Raw genomic sequence first — 23,279 nt, 5'->3', positions numbered from 1 at the left:
TGTAGTGTGATGAACTAGTTATGTATGAGTTCTATCCCTAGACTTGACAACTGTAGAGCTTTGTGTGTTTATCTGTGCAGGGATCAATGCTTTTGAGGCCATTCACTGTCACTACAACTTCCATTGCCCTACTTTGGCAAGCCTGCTGATGGCATTCACTTTGAAATACACCTTTGGGGAAGGAGTAGCCCAGTAATCTCTGTGATGTGTTCTATAACTGTGTAATGCTGTAGTATGATGGACTAGGTAGGTAGGAGTTCTATTCCCAGACCTGACAACTGTAGAACTTTGTGTGTGTGTTTACCTGTGTAGGGATCAATGCTTTTGAGGCCATTCACAGTCACTACAACTTCCATTGCCCTACTTTGGCAAGCCTGCTGATGTAATTCACTTTGAAATACATCTTTGGGGAAACAGCAGCCCAGTAATCTCTGTGGCGCATCCTATAACTGTGTGATATACTAGTTAGGTAGAAGTTCTATTAACAGACATGGCAACTATGAAACTGTGTGTGTGTGTGTGTGTGTGTGTGTGTGTGTGTGTGTGTGTGTGTGTGTGTGTGTGTGTGTGTGTGTGTGTAAGGATAAATGCTTTTGTGGCCATTCACAGTCACTAGGCACACCTAAAAATGGAGAACATTGATATCTGTGCAGTAACAGAGACCTGAGCCAAGGCTCCAGAGAGCACCCGTGCAATACCAGGTACAGCTCTCACCACACCTGTCGGCCACCAAACCAGGACCAAATCAATAAAGGTGGAGGAGTGTCCATATTCACCAAGGATATTCGCACCACCAGGCTACTTGCCCAACAGAATGTGTCTGAAATACCCCCGGTGCAACTAACACTAGGTCAGACTGCAATCCAAATTGTATAGCTTGCTACAGATCCCTCACCATGCCCATAGATTCCCACTATAGCTTTTGAAACATACTGGGAAATATTATAATACAACCAAACACCCTAATACTGGGTGAAATACACTACCCTGCCATTAACTGGGACAGATACTTGTGTACCAACACGTGTGCCCAAAGGTTTCTGGAAGTCATAATTTCCAATGACCTGGATCAAGTAACCCATAGTCCCACCAGGGGCTCAAATATCCTATTCCTGGTCATTACCAACATGGGAAATCAATGTGAATGCTCCACACCTATGGTCACCCCATCGGTGGTCAGGTCTGCCCATGAGCTAATCACCCTTAATATCCACAACCCTCCCCCATACCCCAGTAAGGAAACCTCCCTAACAAACATCTCCAAGGACAACGTCATGCTACACGTCAGACGTGACTAACGTCATGACACCCATGCAGATGGGAACTGAAAGGATGACTGCTGAAACATACATGAAGGCACTGAATAAGCACATCCACTTGTGCATGAATTGTGTAATCCAATATAGAAGCAAGACGCTCCCCACCAAGAAAAGTAAGCCAATGTGGTGACCCCCTGCCATAAACATACTGTACAGCAAAATGAAGAAACTGTTGCAGAAATGGGTGAATTTCCAGGATGCAAAATACCCCCTTACCAGCCACAGTAAGAAGCTAAGGTTCCTCATAACATCCACCAAAGCTAGTTACGAACATAATATAGCCAAAGATGCCAAGGAAAACTTAAAGCCGTTCCATAGCTATGTCAGGAATCTAAATGGCAATGCTCAGATCTGCTCTAAGCTACAACAGGATGGTATTAAATATACTGCTCCCAAGGATATTGCCAATATCCTGGCAGATCGAGTCAGTGCCAACTGCACCCCCTCCCACCCCCAAAATGGCCCACCTCAACACTGAAAGATTGCCAGATTCCAGTAATAATGGCCACATAGGTAAAAACCACACTCTCCAGAGCTAAGACAACTGCAGCCATGGGACCAGTCAACATCCCGGGCTGTGTACTACATGAACTACAACATGAACTGGCACCTCACCTATGTGCCATGTCTAATCATAGCCACATCTCAGGCTTTATGCCCACTGTGTGGCACACAGCTACAGTTATCCCAATCCACAAGCGGGATCCACCTTGGATCCTGGGCACTACAGCCCCAGCAGTATGACATGCCTGATCTGCAAGGCCATGAAATGTATTATCATGGAAATTAAAACAAAGGCATTGGCAACCTGCAAACACTGGACCCCAACCAAGTTGGTTTGTGAAGGGCCGATCATGTCAACTCAACCTGATTGACAACTGTGAATCAGTCTCCAGAGCTGTGGAAGAGGGTAAGGTGGTTCACACAGCCTATTCGGATCTCGCCATGGCCTTCAACACCATCCCCCAGTCTGGAATCATAGATAACTGTATCAAGCTGGCCATTAATCCCTATGTCACCTGATGGACTGCCAACTGCTGTACTGACAGAACCCACACTGTAAATGTAGGTGACACCAACACCTGCCCCAGACAAGTGACAGTTGGAATACCTTAGGATTTAGTCCTGGCAACACCCTTGTTCAGCATCTACTGCTCTAAAGTACAGTCCAACAGTAACGGACTCTGGCAAGCAAAGGTCGCAGATGATTGCACACTGGGAGCCAATATTGAATCCCCACATGATGTGGAATTCTTACAGAAAGACATGCTTAGTGCCTGAGCCATGGCCTCAAGATCATTGCCAAGAAATGTATGGTTATCCCCTTTGGGAAGGGACATGTACCTGTGAAGTACCACATAGGTGGCAGTACACTAAACACCTAAAGTGTGATAAAAGACTTAGGGACAGAGGTGGACAGTGGTCTCACCTTTGATAACCACATTGCCACAACAGTCAGGAAATCCATCTATGTGGCACACCTCATCTCTAAGGGCTTTACATCCCAGAAAAAGAAGGCCATTGTCCTACTGTAGTCATCTCTCAGTAGACCCAGTACAGATTACAATGGCCCATTATGTATGTACCTCACAAGACATCTGCAACAACTAGAAAGGCTGCAGACATACCTCACTAAAAGAATCACAGGCCTAAACCTGATACCCTATGCTGACTGTCAGAAAATCATACAGCTATACTCTGTCACATATCGTGTTCTCAGAGGCGATCTCTGCTTAACATATCATGCCATGTAAAACCCACAGCTGTTGGACATGCTACACTTAAAGAATTCCAAACCCTCACATCACCATGCTCCAGGGATCCAAATCTTGCCAGCACAATGAACAATACATGCTGGAGGGATGTGTTCCTGACCCAGAGACTCCCCAGACTCCAGAATAGACTGCCTATACATGTCAAGCAGACTGCCTCTTTGGCCCTCTTCAAAAGGAACCTGGATGATTGGATGGGAGACAGGAAATTGACCCTGGGAATCATGTCAGTTGCCCTGCTAGACAGGGTTTCAGGGAAGTAAATATTGTGGGAAGACATAGTGGCTAGGCATGTATAGGCCCTAGGGCTGATAGCCAAGTACCAACCTATGAACCTATGACCTACAATTTCCATTGCTCAACCTTGGCAAAGCTGCTGAGGCTATTTACTTTGAAATACACCTTTGAGGAAAAACTAGCCCAGTAAGCTCCATGGCATGTGCTATAACTGCTTAATGTTTTAGTGTGATGTACTAGTTAGGTAAGATATCTACTCCCAGACATGGCAAGTGTAAACGGTTGTGTGTGTGTTTGTTTGTCTGTGTAGGGATCAATGCTTTTGAGGTCATTCACAGTCACTACAACCTCCATTGCCCTACTTTGGCAAGCCTGCTGATGACATTCACTTTGAAATACACCTTTGGGGAAGGGCTAACCCATTAAGTTCCATGGCACTTGCTATAACTGTGTAATGCTGTAATGTGATGTATTAGGTAGGTAAGAGTTCTAAACCCAGACATGGCAAGTGCAAACGTTTGTGTGTGTGTTTGTTTGTCTGTGTAGGGATCCATGCTTTTGAGGCCATTCACAGTTACTACAACTTCTATTGTCTTATTTTGGCAAGCCTACTGATGTCATTCACTTTGAAATACCCCTTTGGGGAAAGACTAGCCCAGTAAGCTTCGTAGCATGTGCTATAATTGTGTAATGCTGTAGTGTGGTGTACTAGTTCGGTAGGAATTCTAATATCAGACATGACAACTGTGAGACTTGGTGTGTGTGTGTGTGTGTGTGTGTGTGTGTGTGTGTGTGTGTGTGTGTGTGTGTGTGTGTGTGTGTGTGTGTGTTTGTTATACGTATCCTGTGTAGAAGCAGCTGTGAGTGTGTAACAAGAGGACTCATTGTGCAGCGGGTTTTGCAAGTTTATTATATGGTGGTTCTATTATATGTCACATTGTCCAATATACAAGGGTAACAAATGCCAAACAGCAGAGAGGCTGGGCTAGAAAACCCATACCCCTACATGTGACATCATGGCTTGGGGAGCAATGTAGGCAACTCTTGTATTACCCAGAGAGCACTCTCCACCCATGTATCATACACAAACACACTCAGCTAGGCAACAACCACAATGTTGGGAGTTCCCTGCATATTGCCCACAGATAGTAACCATGGTGTGATTGCAGTGGACTACAGAGGACATGGCACCCTGTCCTATCCCTACAATAGGCACATAATTGCATACAGTGCTCTTTCGCTATGCTCCCCACTGGATGCCTGCAACAACTATAGAGCCAGCAAATGTAACTCACAAAGGACATACCATGCCTTATACACATGCCCTCTATGGACAGATGAAACCGAAACCAGGGAATACCTGTATCATGCTGTCAGTGTAGGTGCAGTGTGCAGGGCCAACTTGGTGTCCATTGACAGTTCTCACCACACAAAGTCAGGAATCTTATGATGATGATCTGTCTACACAACATGCCCCAGACACCCCAGGTACACTTCCACATGTCACACAACATGCATGTGGGACATGTGCACATCCCAGACCGCATCCATGTTATGGAATATAGAAAACATACATGGCAAGCATTGCACAACACTGGCCACCAACAATAGTAACCCAGATGACCTGATGGTGAATACAGTACCCACCTGTGTGGGCCAATCCAGACACTACACCCCTGAGCCACACCGCAGACCATTGTCATGTGGTCTGATGCCAAGGTATATCCTTTACCTAGACTTGTACAGCCTTCTGGCACAGTCAAGCACTACACACCTGTGAAGCAATGCACCCATGCATGTCAGTACTGGCAAATCTGTGTCTGTGTGTATGTGAAGTATAATGATTTGGATGACATTCACACTCACTACACCTCCCATTGGCCTACTGAAGCAAGCCTTCTGATGTCAGACACCTTGACATACGCTTTGCCTATATATCATCCTGATAACCCCTGTGGTGCATGTGATACCTGCATATTACTGTATTGTGGCAAACTAGCTAGTTAGGAAGTCTAATCCTGAGCCTGCCAACTGTTATAATGTGTGTGAGTCCCTGAGAGAGTGTGGCTGTGTCGATCTTCACACCTGGTCTTGTGGACAGGCACGTGTACTACACCTACATTATCCCTCCTTTATCACTGTTGCTGATGTCACTCACGATCAAATATACCTTTGGACAGCTACCCCAACATATAAGCTCTGTGATCCATGCAATAACTGCATGGACATGTGATAGCAATACATAGTCAGGCAGGGGTTTGACACCCTGTACTGGTAAGTGTGTGGCACAAACATGCTTAGGTTTTACTCTCCCACTCCCTCCCTGTCTTACTTTGTCTCTGTCTGTCTCTCTCACTCCCTCTCTGGTGGATGTGGAGAAGTACACCTGCTTTGCATAGGCAGCAGCTTGTGTTTTTTAAGTGATGCTCCTGATCAGCTGATGGCCTCTGCACAAATTGCAGTCTCCCACAAGCTGATTGCATGCGAAACAGCTGTGGTAACATTCCCATAGCCAATTGCATAGAACCACAGTCCTATAACTAGGAACATCATGTGAGTTCTGGCCCTTTTCTTTCACTATGAGCAGGACTTTATGTAGGTGTTTGGCAAACAGTATCACAGATGGTAGTGGGATATACCTCTAACAACATACACTGTGGAGACAGGCCAACAAACAGGAGAGGGATGTTCCAGACATGACTACAGAATGTAAGTGTTGCTCTACTGCATTTGGAGTAATGTTAGTTTAACAGGGTCTGTGTGGATATGGCTGGTCTACATGATTTAATACCTGTCACGACAATGTTATGTGTTTGAGGAAACTCCCACCTGTAGGATTATTTGCAGACTGGCCAGTGTTTGGAGTCTTATGTGTCTTGTGTTACTTACAGATCACCTATCTTAGAACTGCAGAAGCACAGTCTGAGGATTGCAGTCAGTACATGATGACAGACATGAGAGTTACTGACTTCATATCCCCCATAGTATATAGGTCACAACAAACCCTGTTACAACAGTAAATGTATGAGGTTATCACAGCAACATGCCAATATTGGCCCAGGGTTTGTGCCTTCAGCCACAAGTCTGTCAACCTTTGAACATATGTCATGAAGTAAGAGGTGCATATGTTCTGTACACCATTATTTATTGACATCATACCTGATAATAAGCCAGTCAAATATCAGAATGCTAGACATGTTATGTATAGTAGGGGTAATATTTAAGGACATAACCTGGGCATTCTGTGGTTGTATGTACAGTAGTGAGGTCTGTGTACTTATGGTGATTGTCGACTGTATGTGTATTGTGAATACGTACCTTGGACTGTGTACAGACTGTGGCAGATGTCATTGTTCTTGGTCCTGTTCTATCTGATGTTACATGCTGCTCCAGTGTATGGTACCCTATCAGCTTACATGTTTGTAGGGTCAAACAGACACATGTCCTATACCACAGACAGGCATCAGACCACACTGTGTCATGGCCCAGTATATGTAGGGTTAGTGTGTGTGTCACATATGAGGATGGTGATAATCAGGCAGTCCATATACTGTAATATTAAGCTTGCTTACCATATCTGGCTGTGGCTGTGTTCACATTGGTTGTGGGTATGCACTTTCACACAGGTGTCTGATACTCTGTGCTGTAACATGCCAGTAGAGCCTGCTATATTTGCAGGTACATGTGTATTCCCCCATAAGAAATGTAGGCCAGTGTTGTGTCAGTCTGCCTGTAGTTTGCCCAGTGCTTTGTTACATGCCTAGCAGCTTAGTGTAATTACCCAGTGTGATGTTATGTCCAGATATTTGCCAGATGTACTACTGCCGGGCCACCATAACTGTCATGCATTTCTGACAAAGCAGTGGGATGCTGTACAAATGTGTGTCACTAACTTGTGGGTAGTATGTGGTCATGTGTCCTCTGCACCACCAGTTATTGTGTCAGGACAGACAGGAGTGTGTGAATGCATAAACTGTGTGGGAATATGTAGTCCAGTATTTACGTGATATACCCATGTACATGGCTGTTAACATCCACATTGTCAGACTTGGTCCACATGTCTCACACTAAGGGGATCTGTGTATACCTCTGGACTGACCAGAGTGTGCCAGACTGTCCACATTTATTGGTCATATCTCTACTGTAGTCCCCAGGATCATTACTGTGATATCAGTGGAACTGTACTATGATGACCTTAGGATGTCTGTCAGTAACTGATGGCATACATGTCAATAGCAGATATGACCTCCCACACACAGCATGTCTGTTAAGACAACCCCTGTTACAGTAGTATTAGTCTACATATATAACTGCAACACATGATTGACATCCCCTTGCACTAAGAATTTGAGACTATTGGTGCTGAGATATGACTCCACTCCATGTTCTGGACATATGGTAAACATATATGTATATATATATATATATATATATATATATATATATATATATATATATATATATATATATATATATACATATATCTATATAGATATATACACATATACATTTCTACACACACACACACACATATATATATATATATATATATATATATATATATATACACATCTATATATGTCTACACATATACAGATATATATACAGATATATATATAGATATATATGCAAATATAGTTACTGATATCTACATATATATCAACATAAATAGATATATAAGTACATATATGATGTACATATATATATATATATATATCTATATATATATATATATATATATATATATGATGCACTATACAGATGTATATAAATACATATATATGAATATATATTTATATATTTATATATATATATATATATATATATATATATATATATATATATATATATATATATATATATATATATATATATATATATATATGTGTGTATGTACATGTAGACATATATCTACATATGTATATGTATATATCCATATACTGGTCATGTGTAAACATTACTGCTGTGTATACCTTCCCAGATGCATCACAACGTATGTATCTGATATGTGTATATTTAGATATAACAACATATGTGATGCAACAGTAATATCACTACAAGTACTACACAATTGTAGAATTCACAGCAATTGTTCAATACTATCCCCCCCTCCTCCCCTTCAAACAACCTCCTCTCCTCAAAACAGCTCCCCTACTCTTACACTTAATACAGTCTCCACAACCTATATACAGAAGTTACTCTCAAAACTTAAACCTTGTACCCCTTCTGTTGATAATCTACCAGCTAAATATCTTCAACTAGCAGCAACTGAACTAGCTTACCCAGTTTCCATCTTAATTAACAGAACCATAACTGAATCCACTATCCCATCCTGTTGGAAAATCTCCCATATCATTCCCCTCCATAAAGGAGGAAACTCCAACAAACTTTCTAATTTCAGGCCTATAGCCCTTCTTTCTCCACTATCTAAAATCATGGAACGCTGCATACACCATCAACTCTTACATCATCTCTTGCAAAATAACTTACTAGCAGACTCTCAGCATGGTTTTAGGCCCCACCACAGTACTACCACTGCCCTCCTCTCCTTCACTGACGTGATCAATAAAAATCGCAATAAAAACCTTTTCTCCTCTGCACTATTCCTGGACCTCTCTAAAGCCTTGATATGGTCAACCATCAACTTCTCCTAGATACTTTAAAATCCCTCTCACTTGATTCACTAACACTACAGTGGTTTGAATCTTACTTGACAAATAGAAAACAAGCAGTCCTCTGGGACAACCATCTATCCTCTCAAGTCCCAGTTACTATCGGAGTGCCACAAGGATACATCTTAGGTCCCCTCCTGTTCTCAATATTCATAAATAACCTTCCCACTTCTCTCCCAACATCCACTTGCATACAGTATGCTGATGATTCTACTCTCATCTGCTCTGCTCCATCTCCAGAAGAACTCCACTACTCCACCCAAAAGGTCTTTACAACAGCAGAAAAATGCTTCCAACAGATCTGTCTCCTCCTCAATCCCAAAAAAACTAAATTATTACTCTTCACCCCAACCCTCAAATCCACCCCAATCTCATTATCCCTGGTGTCCTGTAATGGCACTATAATTATACCTGACTATTCCACCAAACTACTAGGCGTTACTATTGACAATCAGCTAAGCTTTGATAACCATATTGATATAACCATCAAGACCGTAAACAAGAAAATAGGTGCCCTCTACAGACTAAAGCCCTTTCTTAGTCCTACCACCCGAGTGTCTCTTGCCCAAACTCACATTATCTCCACATTACTGTATGCCTCTCCATCCTTTATCAACATTTCTAAAGCCAACCTTTATAAACTTAACACAGCCTACCATAGTATTGCCAGGTTTGCCACAGGATCCCCTTTCCGTACTCATCATTGTCTCAATCTAAAAAAACTTCACTGGCTAGAACTTCAGAACCTAATACGCCTGCGTCAATTGGTCATCACTTTTAACATTCTGCCCCACCCCTCCAATACACCCATACTTAATAACCTAATCTCCCCATATAAAAACCTTACCTCACTTCGCTCAGCCAACAAGCTTCTAGTAACTACTCAAATCCCACAATAAAGCAGGTGACTCCTTATTTGCAAATACTGTTGGATCATATTGGAATAAACTACCCGTAGAACTGACCACCCTAAGCTCATCCAACCTTTTCAAAAAAACAAATAAAACACCATCTTCAAACTCACTGGCTATGCCCATGTGCTAATCCTGACTGACCTCAACATACAATGCACCTCTTTTCAGTCCCTCCTCCTCACTCTTAATTATTATCCTTTACTCCTGACTTATCCCTCTTTTCACCTACCTGCTTATTGACTCTTCCTTCTTCTCCTTTTCTCTTCCTACTTCTTCCATCTTTATGCTGTATCACGACATCTTGTCATATTTTCCCAAATTCATACTCTCAGTTCAATTCAATGCTATTCTCTTTCCTAATACTAGTACCCTGGATTAACTCTTTCCTAATACTAGTACCCTGGATTAACTTGTACTATTCTAACTTGTAACTAGTGAATTTGTTACTGACTCTCCTTATGTTACAACTATTTTCTCAGTCCTCTTCTTTCCCTGACAGTCTCTCCCTAGCAACTAATTCATTGGAATACTACCTTCCTCACTGTTATCTCTTTTCCTACTACCTCTGAATTCTTCTAAACTACATAATAACTGTTCCTAATCTCCTTACTTATTTTTCACATTTGGTTTTTTTGCTGTTTGCTTTTATGTCTGAGTGTTTAAATTTTTTAGTTTCTCTAAATTTTGGATAGTTTTTATCACTGTTAGTTATTAGTGTTAATGGAGCTTTTCTCCTCGGGCCTCTGCTGAAAATGGACATGTATCCAGCCAGACTAGCCCGGTTAACAAATGTAAAATAAAATAAAATAAAATATTCAATATCTGTACTGATAGATATATTGGAAAAATAACAACTGTCTTTACAGCTGTTATGGTGTAGTGGTTAGCTGTTGTGACTATAGTGTACAGGGTCCTAGGTTCAAGACCTGCAAGGGTTGTTTATTTTGTCGCTGGACAGAACAAGGGCTGTTGGATACAGATTAGTTAAAGCACTTTTAAGCAGTTGTAAGTGGTTTTGCATGGGTTTGCATAAAGGTAAGCACTGCTAACTTCTGGTTACAGTTTCTTATACTCAGTTAGCTTCTAAATTACTTAACCTGTGTAGGCATCGCTTCCCCCCATGCAAACAAGCTTAAACCCATTTACTGCTGCTTAAAAGTGCTTACTCCCACTTACCCCCATGCTAATGTCTTTAAAGGAAATGAAAAAGGGTTGATAGTAAAGTGGTGAAAAAGGATTCACAAAAATGAAAAGACAGTAGGGAAAATAGCTAAGGATATGCAGGATGGGTATAGGGAAGGTCCATAGCTGCCCATTTCTTCTACAGCAACAGGTGTGTATATACACTGATTTGGAGGTAGATTTGGACACTCATACCCCTGAGTGAAGGGTGAGGACAACAATATGTTGTGAAGCCAATTAGACCAGATGACATGTGTTCAGTGGGCATGTGCATGAAATGGACAGCTATGTATAGGGTGAGATTTTTGTTTGGAAACAGATTGCCCTTTTTTTATAAGGTGAGAGTGGGATGTTGGGGAGGGACAGTAGGTATATTTGGGGAGGTAAGTTGGGTAGGATAACAGACAAGACAGCATACAGGAGCAATATATGACACATGTGGGGGCTAAACACCTTGGATGGGGAGGGGTGTTTGGAAGTCGGACACCCATGAGCCCCCAGTGTAAACAGTTGGACTGAGGTCCCCACCCATGGGCAGTCACTGCTGCACCTGCACAGTGCAGAAGGTGGCTGTGCTGGGGGCTGATTAGGAGGTGCAGTCTGACCCTCTAGTTGCTCCATGCGGCCTTCCAGCTGGTGTAGCAGATCTCCAAACTCCCTGCGGAGTTCGCTATGCACCAGACCCTGGACCTGATGATGGGTGACAGTATCCTGTCTACACATGCTCCCGGGGAGGGTGAGCCCCATCTCCTGAGGTAGTTCCACCTGAAAGTGGTGCAGGACCAGCAGATGAGGAGGTCCTGGGGTGGGTTCCAGACATGCTGGTGCCCGGTGCCATGGCCAGATGAGGTGGGACAGGTGGGTCTGCTGGGACTGGCCTTCTCAAATGTGTTATGATGTTTTAATTTTACAACATATGTGGGTTAGTAATAGTTAACACATTCCAGGATTAGATATAACAGCATGCATAGATATTCCCATTAACCTGAAACACCAGATATGGAACAGTTGCATAGCAAACAAAACACATGCATATATGGAATCACAGTGGCCATTACAATAGCATGCAGGGACATTGATGGCAGCATGCCACCAATGTGGGAGTATTTCAACATGACACATGCATAGAACAAATTTTAATATTTATCAAACAAAATGACATATGTCCCAACAGTAAATTTAATACTGCACATACCGATTGAGTTGTGTATTTAGTTTATTGTTGCAGATATGGTGGGAGGGGGCAGAATGATGTCAATTAACAACTTTTATATCCCTGTAGTTCTCATTACTTTTCTAGTCAGTGCTGTGATCTGTACCATACAGGTAGTAGTACACTACCGTATGGCCTTAGTTTGGACAGTGGTATGGATGTAAACAACTATATACATAAACTGAGTTTTACCTGCCATATACACCCTGGTATACCTGTGGAGGTATTGTTTAACACTACCTGACTGTTTCTATGCATATTTCCAGATTCCAGGTTGATGTTATGCATATATCTCTCCATTTCTTATTGCACACACTCTGGGCATGTAGGTGAAACCGGGACAGATTTTGGCTATTGCCCTCATAAACCTTTGATGAGTTGTACAATGGCAGGTTTGTTTTCATAGACATTTTCCAAATATTTACAGGCCTGGCAGTCAGTTATATGACATTAAATGCTGGCTACATGTCAGAGATTAGCAGGCTGATATTCCAGGGGGACAGGGTAACAGCCAGCAGATATGGGCCAATTCTCTGGACATTCCGGACAGATCTGTACAGTTGAGGGGTATGATTCTGCATACAGCTTACTACCGTTTCCAGGATTCGAACCATGGCTGTGTGTGCTAAAATAACACAGTGTACATCACAGTAGGGTGTGCTATACAGATATTTGCTGTGTATCTTTTGTCTGAATTCTTTCTATAAGTCTCACGTGGTTTTACAATCTGCCCTTGTAATTCCAACACTCTTATACAGGGTTTCCTAGACAGTTTTATTATGTAGCACTATGTGGATGACAGTGATGAGTAATACGTTATTAGTCAGAGATACTGCAACACTAACACTGCCATACAATACCAAACTAAACAGTACCAGTCCAAAATTCCAATCTTTTATTTCTAGGCACAGTTTTCATATCTGACAGACCTGTGGGGGGTATGTTTGTTAACACTACCTGAATGTTGTCACACATATTACCAGATTCCACATTATTATTATGCACATACATCTCACTCTGTTACTGCACACCCTCTGGTCATAGCTTCACAACATGGGGGAGGAGTTGGGACAGACTTTGCTTATTACTCTCATAACACTTTGGTGAGTTTCTAGAGTGACAGGTTTGTTCTTATTGATATATTTCTAACAGTTATGATGTCTGACAATCAGTTGTATGTCATTATTTGCTGCCTAAACTTCTGGGATCATCCCACTGATTTGCCAGGGGGACAGGGTAACAGGCAGGCGACTTACATAAATTATCTGGACTTTCTGACAATATCTGTACAGTTGTGGGATATGATTCTGCATACAGCTTACTACCACTCCCAGGATTCGAACCATGGCTGTCTGTGCTAAAAATACACTTTCACGTCTCAGTTGAGTATGCTGTTTGGATTATGTTGTCTCTCTTTTCACTGTTTTCTGTCTAAGTCTTTCTCAGTTGTACAGTATGACCTCTTGTGATTACAACAGTCATATACAGATATTCCTACACATTTTATTTATGTAGCACAGTGTGGGTAACAGTGCTTCATACAACAGTACTATTAAGAGATTGCAACACTACATTACTATATGATACCAGAGAAAATACAAGCAGTCCAGCAGTTAGACCTTTATTGTCAGGCTGTTAACCTTTTATTTACATACAACCTATATGAGACTCTTCCTGCCATATAGTCTGGTGTATTCGGTAAATGCCATACACAATACAGGTTTTATACTGGCAATTAAGTTTCTACTAGTTTTATATTTATTTCTAATGACAGTACATGCAAGAGTATTACTAACCTGCCTCGCGACACAGCCTCTGCAAACTACAGGCATGGGCTTCCCAGTTCAGAGCCCGCTAGTCTGCCACTGTCAAAGACATAAGAGGAATATTTAGCTATACCTATCCATAATATACATGAGCTGGCAATTATTAAACAGGTAGTAGACTGATACTTACACATGGCTGGGATATCACCTGTTTGCCTAGCCTCTTGGATCCACTGATCCAAGAGCTCCCTCTTTCTCCGCTTCAGGTCGGCATAGTGATGCCTGACCTACTCACCAGTTCGAGGTATGCCAGTAGCACTGGTGAGGTCACAGGCAAGACAGTTCTAGGCTTCTGCTTTATATTGAGAACCCTAGTATTGGCCCTGCAGCAGTCTCTAGTCATGGTCTTTAACAAGGAGTCTCACCATGACTTTGGACTCCTGGATGCCTCAGCGCTGTACCCGGAAGTGCAGTCCTTTTCCCACACCAGTCATAGTGCCTACAGGAAAAAGCTGCAACCAGTTATGCAATGTCATCCTACCTGTGAGGTTTAAATAGGGCTGATTTCCTACACTTTGCTGTGATTGGATGGTTTTGAAAATGCTAAAGCTATGGGCAAACCTGCTTACCTAAGGTTGGCATTGCTTAAAGGGGTATACCAATGGGCAAACTAATTTAGCTGGCCTACACATTGCTTACATCTAGTAAGCAGGGCTGTGCAATGCTTAGCATTGCTTATTTTTTTAATTTACACACTATTTGCTATTTTGCATTGATTTGTTATTCATTACATGTTATATATGTGTTTGCTATCCATGATTCATGTGTACGTATACTGTATGGGATCCTTGTGCTTATTAGGGGATTTCAAAACTTCATTGCAATGACACCTCACATCTGGACTTAATGCAGTACTCCAGTTCACATATTTATGTTATGTAGTAGGTTATACAACATAAAACTGTAATAGATTCCTTTCACATGTTAAGTCTGATTTTCTTATTATGTACTGCTGTGATGGCTTACTGGTTAACACCTGTGACTATAGTGTATAGGGTCCTGCCTTCAAGACCTGCAAGCTTGTTTATTTTGTTGCTGGGCAGAACAGCGGGTGTTGGATACAGAGTGATTAAGGCACTTTTAAGCAATTGTAAGCAGGTTTGTGGGATGGTAAGCAATGCTAACTTCCAGTTAAATATGCTTACAGAGGGTTAGCTTCAATATTGCTTAACCTTTGTGCTCATTGCTTACCCCCACACAAACAAGCTTAAACCCACTTACTGCTGCTTAAATATGCTTACTCCCACTTATTACTGCTTAATAGTGCTTACTCCTGCTTACCCCTGCACTAATTTAGACAGAAATGTAACATGGTTCTTGGGAAGGTGGTGGATTTGGACACTCTATGGATTTATCATTCATTACATATTATACCTTCGATTTGTATCCCTGATTCATGTGTACATATACTGTATGGGGCACTTGTGTTTATCTGTTGATTTTACAACATTATTTTAATGACACTTCACATCTGCATTTAATGCAGTATTCCAGTTCAGAAATATATGTTATTTAATAAGTTATACAACAAATACTATTGCTAATAAAGTGATTTGACATGGAAAATGGAATTTATTGGAGTGAAAATAGAACCAGGAATACCTGCTCGGAAGGTGCATGCTCTGACTACTACACTATTGCAGTACTGCTTCATTTGTATGCATCTTGATATTTATCTTCTTGTGCAATTTAAGCTACAGTATGTGTAGCTAAGCAATGGGAAAACTTGCACACCTATGGTTAAATTTAATCTGTCTGATAAAAAAAAAGGTGTTTATATTATTATATTTTAAATATTGCTCTTATAAACTTTGGGTGTTACTAGGGTCACGGGATTTATTTTTATGTGCATTTTCTGACTGCAGTCTTTGTGTTTTTATGGACTTTACGCTCAGGACTTAAGGTATGGCTGAAATCCCTATTCACAGCATGCCAGCCCTATTTTCAGATATGATTATGCATACATGTAACGTTCCTAGTCTATCATGTATGCACAACTGTAGTGATGTCTGACTTCACTGGCTAAATACCCTATGAGCGGTCTCGCTCATTGTAATTGCCAAATGGCAGTTCTTGACTGCAGGAACGAGTATATTGTGAGAGCTCTGCTCTCAGACATGCCCCCTGCACTCGTCCATGCTCCGTGTCCATTTAGGAGCTGAGGCAGTGCACCTTCATTACTATGCATGGTGCGCTGCCGTTCTGCTCCTAAACAGTCAGTTCCGTGCAGGAATAAGTTATTCCTGCACGGAAACTTACTGAATCCAGGGGATTATTTCTCCTGTACCCATAAAGGCCATTAAGACTCAATATTATAAGCTTCTTGTGAAATAGACATAATTAGTCACTTAATATCCATCAGGAAAATAGATTCTGTTCCACACACAGCAGCAAATTTTTGTTATGTTTTGCCATGCTTCTCCCCATGTTTGTAACCATGCAGTTTTATTTCTAACTGCAGCTGCTTGTACATGTCAACATTAATAGGCACATGATTCTTTGTCATTGTTTTTATGTTTACTTCACTTTTATGTACAGTAGAACTGATTTTGTCTTCATTACCTGTTACAGTCATGATTTTACACATTTCTTAGTCTCAATCAGCACTTTAGCTGTACATTCATAATGTCACTTACTTTGCATATCTCCAGTGGTGTGTCTAATCTCACTTTTAATGCCATATGCAATTCTAGTGCAGACAATAAATCATAAAATCACCAAATTCAGATCCCTAGCTGTGCTTGAGTTCACTGACGTGCATCTACTGTTTTTTGTGCCTTGATTGTCAGTGAAAAATAAATGCCTTACATATGGATGTTTTTTCTTTGGTCATTGTATGCTACAAGTACCTGTCACTACCACTAAATGTGTATTTTTTCAAATTTTTGTGGTTGAAACTATGATATAGCTTTATAAGTTTATTATCTGCAATATGTATGAAAATTTTACCCTGAACTTTCTTTTTCTGTGTTTTCTCTGTAATTATACGGGAAGAATGATACATCTCAAATGCTATCACCCAAAGCTTCTAGTTTCCAGGCAGGTAGCCATGCAGCTTCAAAGGCATTTGTGGTTTAAGTGTACACAATCAGAGGAAAAATGAACTTTTAGCAAAACTGAAAGACATTTATTGTTTAGCATTTGTTCTATAAAATGTGGAAAATATGATCACTGCGAGAAAGCAACATATTACATGGACTGTAGGTAAATACCATTTTGACATTTATGTTAATGAGAAATAAAAATGAAAGACTTCAGGCCAGATTCATGAACAGTTAAACTAAGTGCAGTTATCATGTATATGGGGTGACATGCTGTGCACATGATACAATGCTCTTTGGTATTTATGAAATGGCTCTACACATATTGTAGAGCCTCAAAACAAAGTCAAATAGCAGAATATGCTAATGAAAGCATAAGTAGCTGAATTACATGCTAATTAACCAATCCAACATGGCAGAGCTATTCAGGAACTTATACAGGAATTGTGTACAATCAGTGTAGATAGTTTGCCCTGAAATTCAAAACACTTTGGATTAGAGCCACAATTAGACTTAGAAAAAATGTTAGGAGTCGCTGCTCCCACCATTAACCTGTATGTTGTTGCTAGACATTATCCAAGAAGAAGAGGAAGGATGTTTAGATCCCATCTGACTTACAATGGAGGGAATAACACAGAAATTGCAGACTGATACTGAGTGGACAGGGAAACACTTAGGATAAATGCGACCTCTGCCAACTTCACCAGAAGCCCCAGGGAAATTGTGGAGAACCCATCCAAGTGGAAACAAAGGTATGTATAACTCAATGTATATTAGCTACAGGTACTTTCCAGAGGCCCACAGGGTATATATATATATATATATATATATATATATATATATATATATATATATATATATATATATATATATATATATATATATATATGTATATATATATATATATATATATATATATATATATTTATATCTATATATAGATAGATAGAGATATATATGTGTACAGATATAGATATTTGAGATAGAGAGAGAGAGAGACATCTCTCTCTCTCTCTCTATATATATATGTATCTACATATATATATATATATATATATATATATATATATATATATATATATACAGACGGGTATATAGATATAGACAGACATATAGCTCTCTCTCTCTCTATATATATATATATATATATATATATATATATATATATATATATATATAGAGAGAGAGAGAGAGAGCTATACACATAGATATAATCTCTCACGCTCTCTATATATAGCTTATATATATATATATATATATATATATATATATATATATATATATATATATATACATGGTTGTCACACGTCTCAGTTTCCAGAATATTGCTTCAGTTTTTAAATGTAATGCTGAAACATGCAAGTGAGTATATCTGTTTTCCATGCACCCAAGAGAAGAGTGCAAGAACCACGCAAAATGTTATGTAATAGACGCTTCCCTAAAGGTTTGTACATCATAGACTGGTCACACAAAGAACTAAAGCCCTACCTGGTGGACACAGAAGGAGGTACATTAAAAGGAAAGGATATGACTTAATAAACTGTCAAGCTATCTATAATACCCAAGAATTATCTACATTGTCTGTGTAGTTAACCGAGCAGTTTTCATAAGTCAAATATATTGCATGCCTGCGAGATGTTCACAGTGTTTGTGAGGGCGACTTTCCACAAGGGCATCTTGTGGAGGTCGTAGGTTATACACTGGTAATTTGGCTCATAACAGCCATGAGAAACCAAGAAAACCACTACAAGCAAGGATACAATGATGTCCATGCTCGAACTAGGAATAACATAGAATGTGTATTTGGCTTGACCAAATCCAAGTTCAAGTGTCTAGACACCTGAAGAGGTGCCCTGCAGTATGACCCAGCAACCCCTGCCAACATGCTGTCCATCTGTTCCATGTTGGAAAATATCATTCTTAGGAAATACTTCAACAAGGACAACTAGGCACAGGACCACAGTTCCCAGTACCACAGGCAGGGCCAGCAGCTCCTGCAGGTACAGAGAAGGAGTCTGAAGGAGAACCACCAGCTGCACATAATACTGTGAGGCATAGGCATGCATAATATAACATGGCTCTGGCTAAGAGGCAATGGATATCTCATACACTGACTGCCTAAATGAAAAACAAAGAGCCTAAGAACAAACGTATTAAAACGGATGTCTGCAAAACTGCACAACCTTTACTTAGCCATACAATGGTTGCATTCTGTTAGCATCAGGCAAAGACATCCCCCAAGGACAAATCTTGTATCTGCAGTATTAACAAAGTAAGTCTGGAGCCTGTAGAGAAAAAAAAAAACAAAAAACAAAAGTTATATAATTAAGTACTGTAACATGAAAATTCTGCTATGTCCCTAAGATGATATGTGTCCCAGGTATACAGTAATGTCAGTAATAGCGTATGAATGATGTTTGTAATATACAGCTGTGAATTTTGCCTAATACTGTGCAACAAGCATTTCACTGCACCACTGTATATAATCGCTTGAGCAGGTCATTGTTAGCATCATTTCCATAAGTATAACAATAACCAACATTTACACATTTACCTGGACTACATTAGTAAGAACAATAACAAAAATTTAGTGAGGGTCAGCAATTACAGAAGCAATCATTTACAAGTGGTTAAGAATGATGAGTAAAACAGTTATTCTGCAATGCATTTAGATTAAAGAAAGGATCTGAGTAAGCAAGCATTAGCTATCCATTCTGTGCATCAGACATGTTTACAACCTGAAGTCACAAAGAAATGTGCAAAGGGCAACGCACATTCATCATCACGTGCACATGGTTGGGGGGAGCAGGATTGCAAGCTTAACACCAAAGAAGTGAGTGCACACAAGAAAAACAAACGTATTCCTTAAGTATCTAATTTGCAGGGCCAGTAGCAAGATATGCATAGCAGTCAACAGTGATGCTTAGATAAGTAGAGTGAGAGTGTGAGAGTGTGTGTGTGTGAGAGTGTGTGTGTGAGAGTGTTTGTGAGAGTGTGTGTGAGTGTGTGTGTCTGTGTGTGAGTGTGTGTGTCTGTGTGTGAGTGTGTCTGTCTGTGTGTGGTGGTATGTGCAAGTATTTGTTGAATATCTGTGTGTCTGCAGGAACACAATCAACCAGAGTGCTACCACTACATCCTGGTGTCTTGGACTGGTGTGAGCTGTGCATGGTATGCTAGTCAGTTCAATTTAATTGCCACAGACCACGAGAACCACCTATGCCAGGAGTTGCACTATTAGCTCCATTGCACTGATTACAATGTGGGATGCTTCCTGAATGTATGTGATGTCTGCTGGATGAGCTGTTGGCATGACTCCATCCAAGACCATGATCACCATACTATGTTTGGGTATGGACACCGCAATCACTGATGGAGTAGTCAAAGTAGTGCCACTATGGGAGCAGAATCTTACTCAGTGACATTGATTAACATCATATGATGTAGTGGCTCTACCTCCAGATCCATGCCAACCCTCCCAAGCATATGTCCCATTACAGACGCTGCTCAATACAGTGTGTCATTAATCTTTTCCAAGGAATCACTCACACTGTCCAGGCAGTTACATATGTAAGAAAGCACAATGTCTGATACTCAAACTATCTCTTCTGAGGCCATTGTGGAATGTATCTGTGATTCCATGATGGCCTAACACATATGTCATGCGGCACCTACTGAGACCCCAAAATCAGGAAGAGAGTGGACAGCAGGCCTCTTCTGAGAACCTCTACTAACCCGCCTGTGTGGCACCTCACTGTCCCGAAGGCTATGGGGAGAATCAAACAGTTCTGCAAATGGAGTAATCACACTACCCTGATCAACTGTGTCACCATCAACCTGTCCAACGTCTGTGGTCTCCATGTCATTGTTATGCATAGGCATACTGAATGTCTAAAATACAGGCAGGAGATGTTGGAGGCACAGCCCATTGTCAGAATGACCCACTTCACCCAGTACTGTGCCTCTATATCACCATCATCATTTGAGACTACTGATACATTATCATCAAGTGGTGTGAACTCCACAGAGCCACTGGCAGAAACACAGATGATAAAAAGTAAGCAGCACAATAAAGAGAGAAATAGAACAAACAATGACCAAGCCTGCTTTATGTGAAACTTAAGAGATGTTGATACAATGAAAACAAATACCATTTAGTTACAACTCCATGTACCTTTTGTATATTAATAACAATGCAGAAGGTGTGCTTACCATGTGCAGGTGGTCTTGCAAAACGAAAACCAGATGTGCTTAGATACAAAAAAATTAGATGAAACAGGGATTATTGCCTTCATAAAGCAAATGACACAAATTTCCTTTACAGGTACAAAACAAGACACATCTCATACAAAATTGTTACTGTCCAGTTGATTTCCCTCCACCCTCATTTTCACCACCCTCCTTTTCAATCTATCACTCAGTCTCTCTTCTATAACCCCTTTCTTTCTGGCATTTTGTATAGACATGTAACATAGGGCACATCTATATCTATCTATCCACACACACACACACACACACACACACACATATATATATATATATATATATATATATATATATATATATATATATATATATATATATCTGTGTGTATATAACATGCCAGTTATTTTACTATATTGCATACCTGGAAGTTCTGTAGTAGATACACATGGGTTGTCTTCCACATCAGTCTCATCATCAACAGTTCTATAAACACTATGCTGAGATGTATGGATTTCTGACAGTGAAAACAAACATTTTTGTTTCAACCAGGGATTGCTTAGTAGCAGGACCACCCCCTAAAAGCCTTGCATTTGTGGTCAATTGCATCTGCCTGATATCTGGCTGCTGTGATCATATAACTGCCCTTCTGTCTTATATTGGAATATGCACATCCATGGCCTAAATGCATTAATATAGATCATAGGTTCATAGGTTCATAGGTGTGTACTAGGCTAATGGCCCTGGGGCCTTTACAATCCTAGCCCATAGAAGTGCCCTGGCATTGTGCTGCCCATCATTAGTTCCCAGTACCTCTACCACATACAGCCACTAGAGTGATCCCCGGGGTGAACTTTCTATTTCCCATCCACTCATCAAGATTTCTCTTGAAGGGGGCTAGTGAGGTGCTCTGCTTGACATGTATGGGAAGTATATTCCAGAGCATGGGCAGTCTCTGGGTTATGAATCTCTCCATCCAGCATGTTCTGTTGATTGTGGTAATGAGGTTGAGGTCTCTGGAGCATGTGGTGTGAAGGGATTGGTATTTCTTTAGATGTAGCATTTCTAACAGAGTTGGGTCAGACATGGCTTTGTAAGTAAAGCAGATATCACCTCTTAGTAGATAATATGAGACAGAGAATGGCCTAGAGGCTTTTGAGTCTGTCTGTGTAGGACATGTGTTTAATGCCTAGGATTTGCTTCATGAGGAACTTTTGTGGCTTTTCCACCGTTTGCAGGAGTCTAGTGAGGTACATGCCAAATAGGGCATTATACTCTATGATTGGCATAATGAGGGAAGAGTAGGTAGAAATGATGACTACTTTCTTCCTGGATGCAAAACCCTTGGTAATGAGATGTGCCACATAGAAGAACTTTCTGACTACAGTGGCAATGTGGTGGTCGAAGGAGAGGTTGCTGTCAACCTGTTTCCCCAGATCTCTTATAATGCCTTCAGTGTTCAGTGGGCTTCCATCGATGTGGTAATTAGTGGGAACTGAGTTTTTCCCAAAGGGGATAACAATGCATTGTTTGGCATTAAGCTTAAGGCCATGGTTTCAACACCAGTCATTGGTCTCAGTAAGGCCTTTCTGTAGGATGTCTGCATCACTTAGCGAGTTAAAAATGTCTCCCAACTTGGGGTCATCTGTGAATTTGGTCAGCCAGAGTCCCTCTGTGTTGGCCTGGACTTCTGAGACCTAGATGCCAAACAAGAGAGGACCCAAGACCAATCCCTGTGGACTCCACTCATGGCAGGTCGACAGTCTGACTTGGCATCCACTGCTTTCACACTGTGGGTTCTATCCGTGAGCCAATTTGCAACCCACCTAATGATATAGGGCTTAATGCTTAGTTTGCTGAGTTTATCAATAATCTCTAAGTGAGGAATGGTATCAAAGACCTT

Source organism: Protopterus annectens, chromosome 5.part1 (assembly GCF_019279795.1).
Source record: "Protopterus annectens isolate FY-2018-M chromosome 5.part1, PAN1.0, whole genome shotgun sequence".
Classification (NCBI taxonomy): domain Eukaryota; kingdom Metazoa; phylum Chordata; order Ceratodontiformes; family Protopteridae; genus Protopterus; species Protopterus annectens.
The sequence above is the reverse complement of the archived record's forward strand: the minus strand, read 5'-3'. Positions refer to the sequence as shown.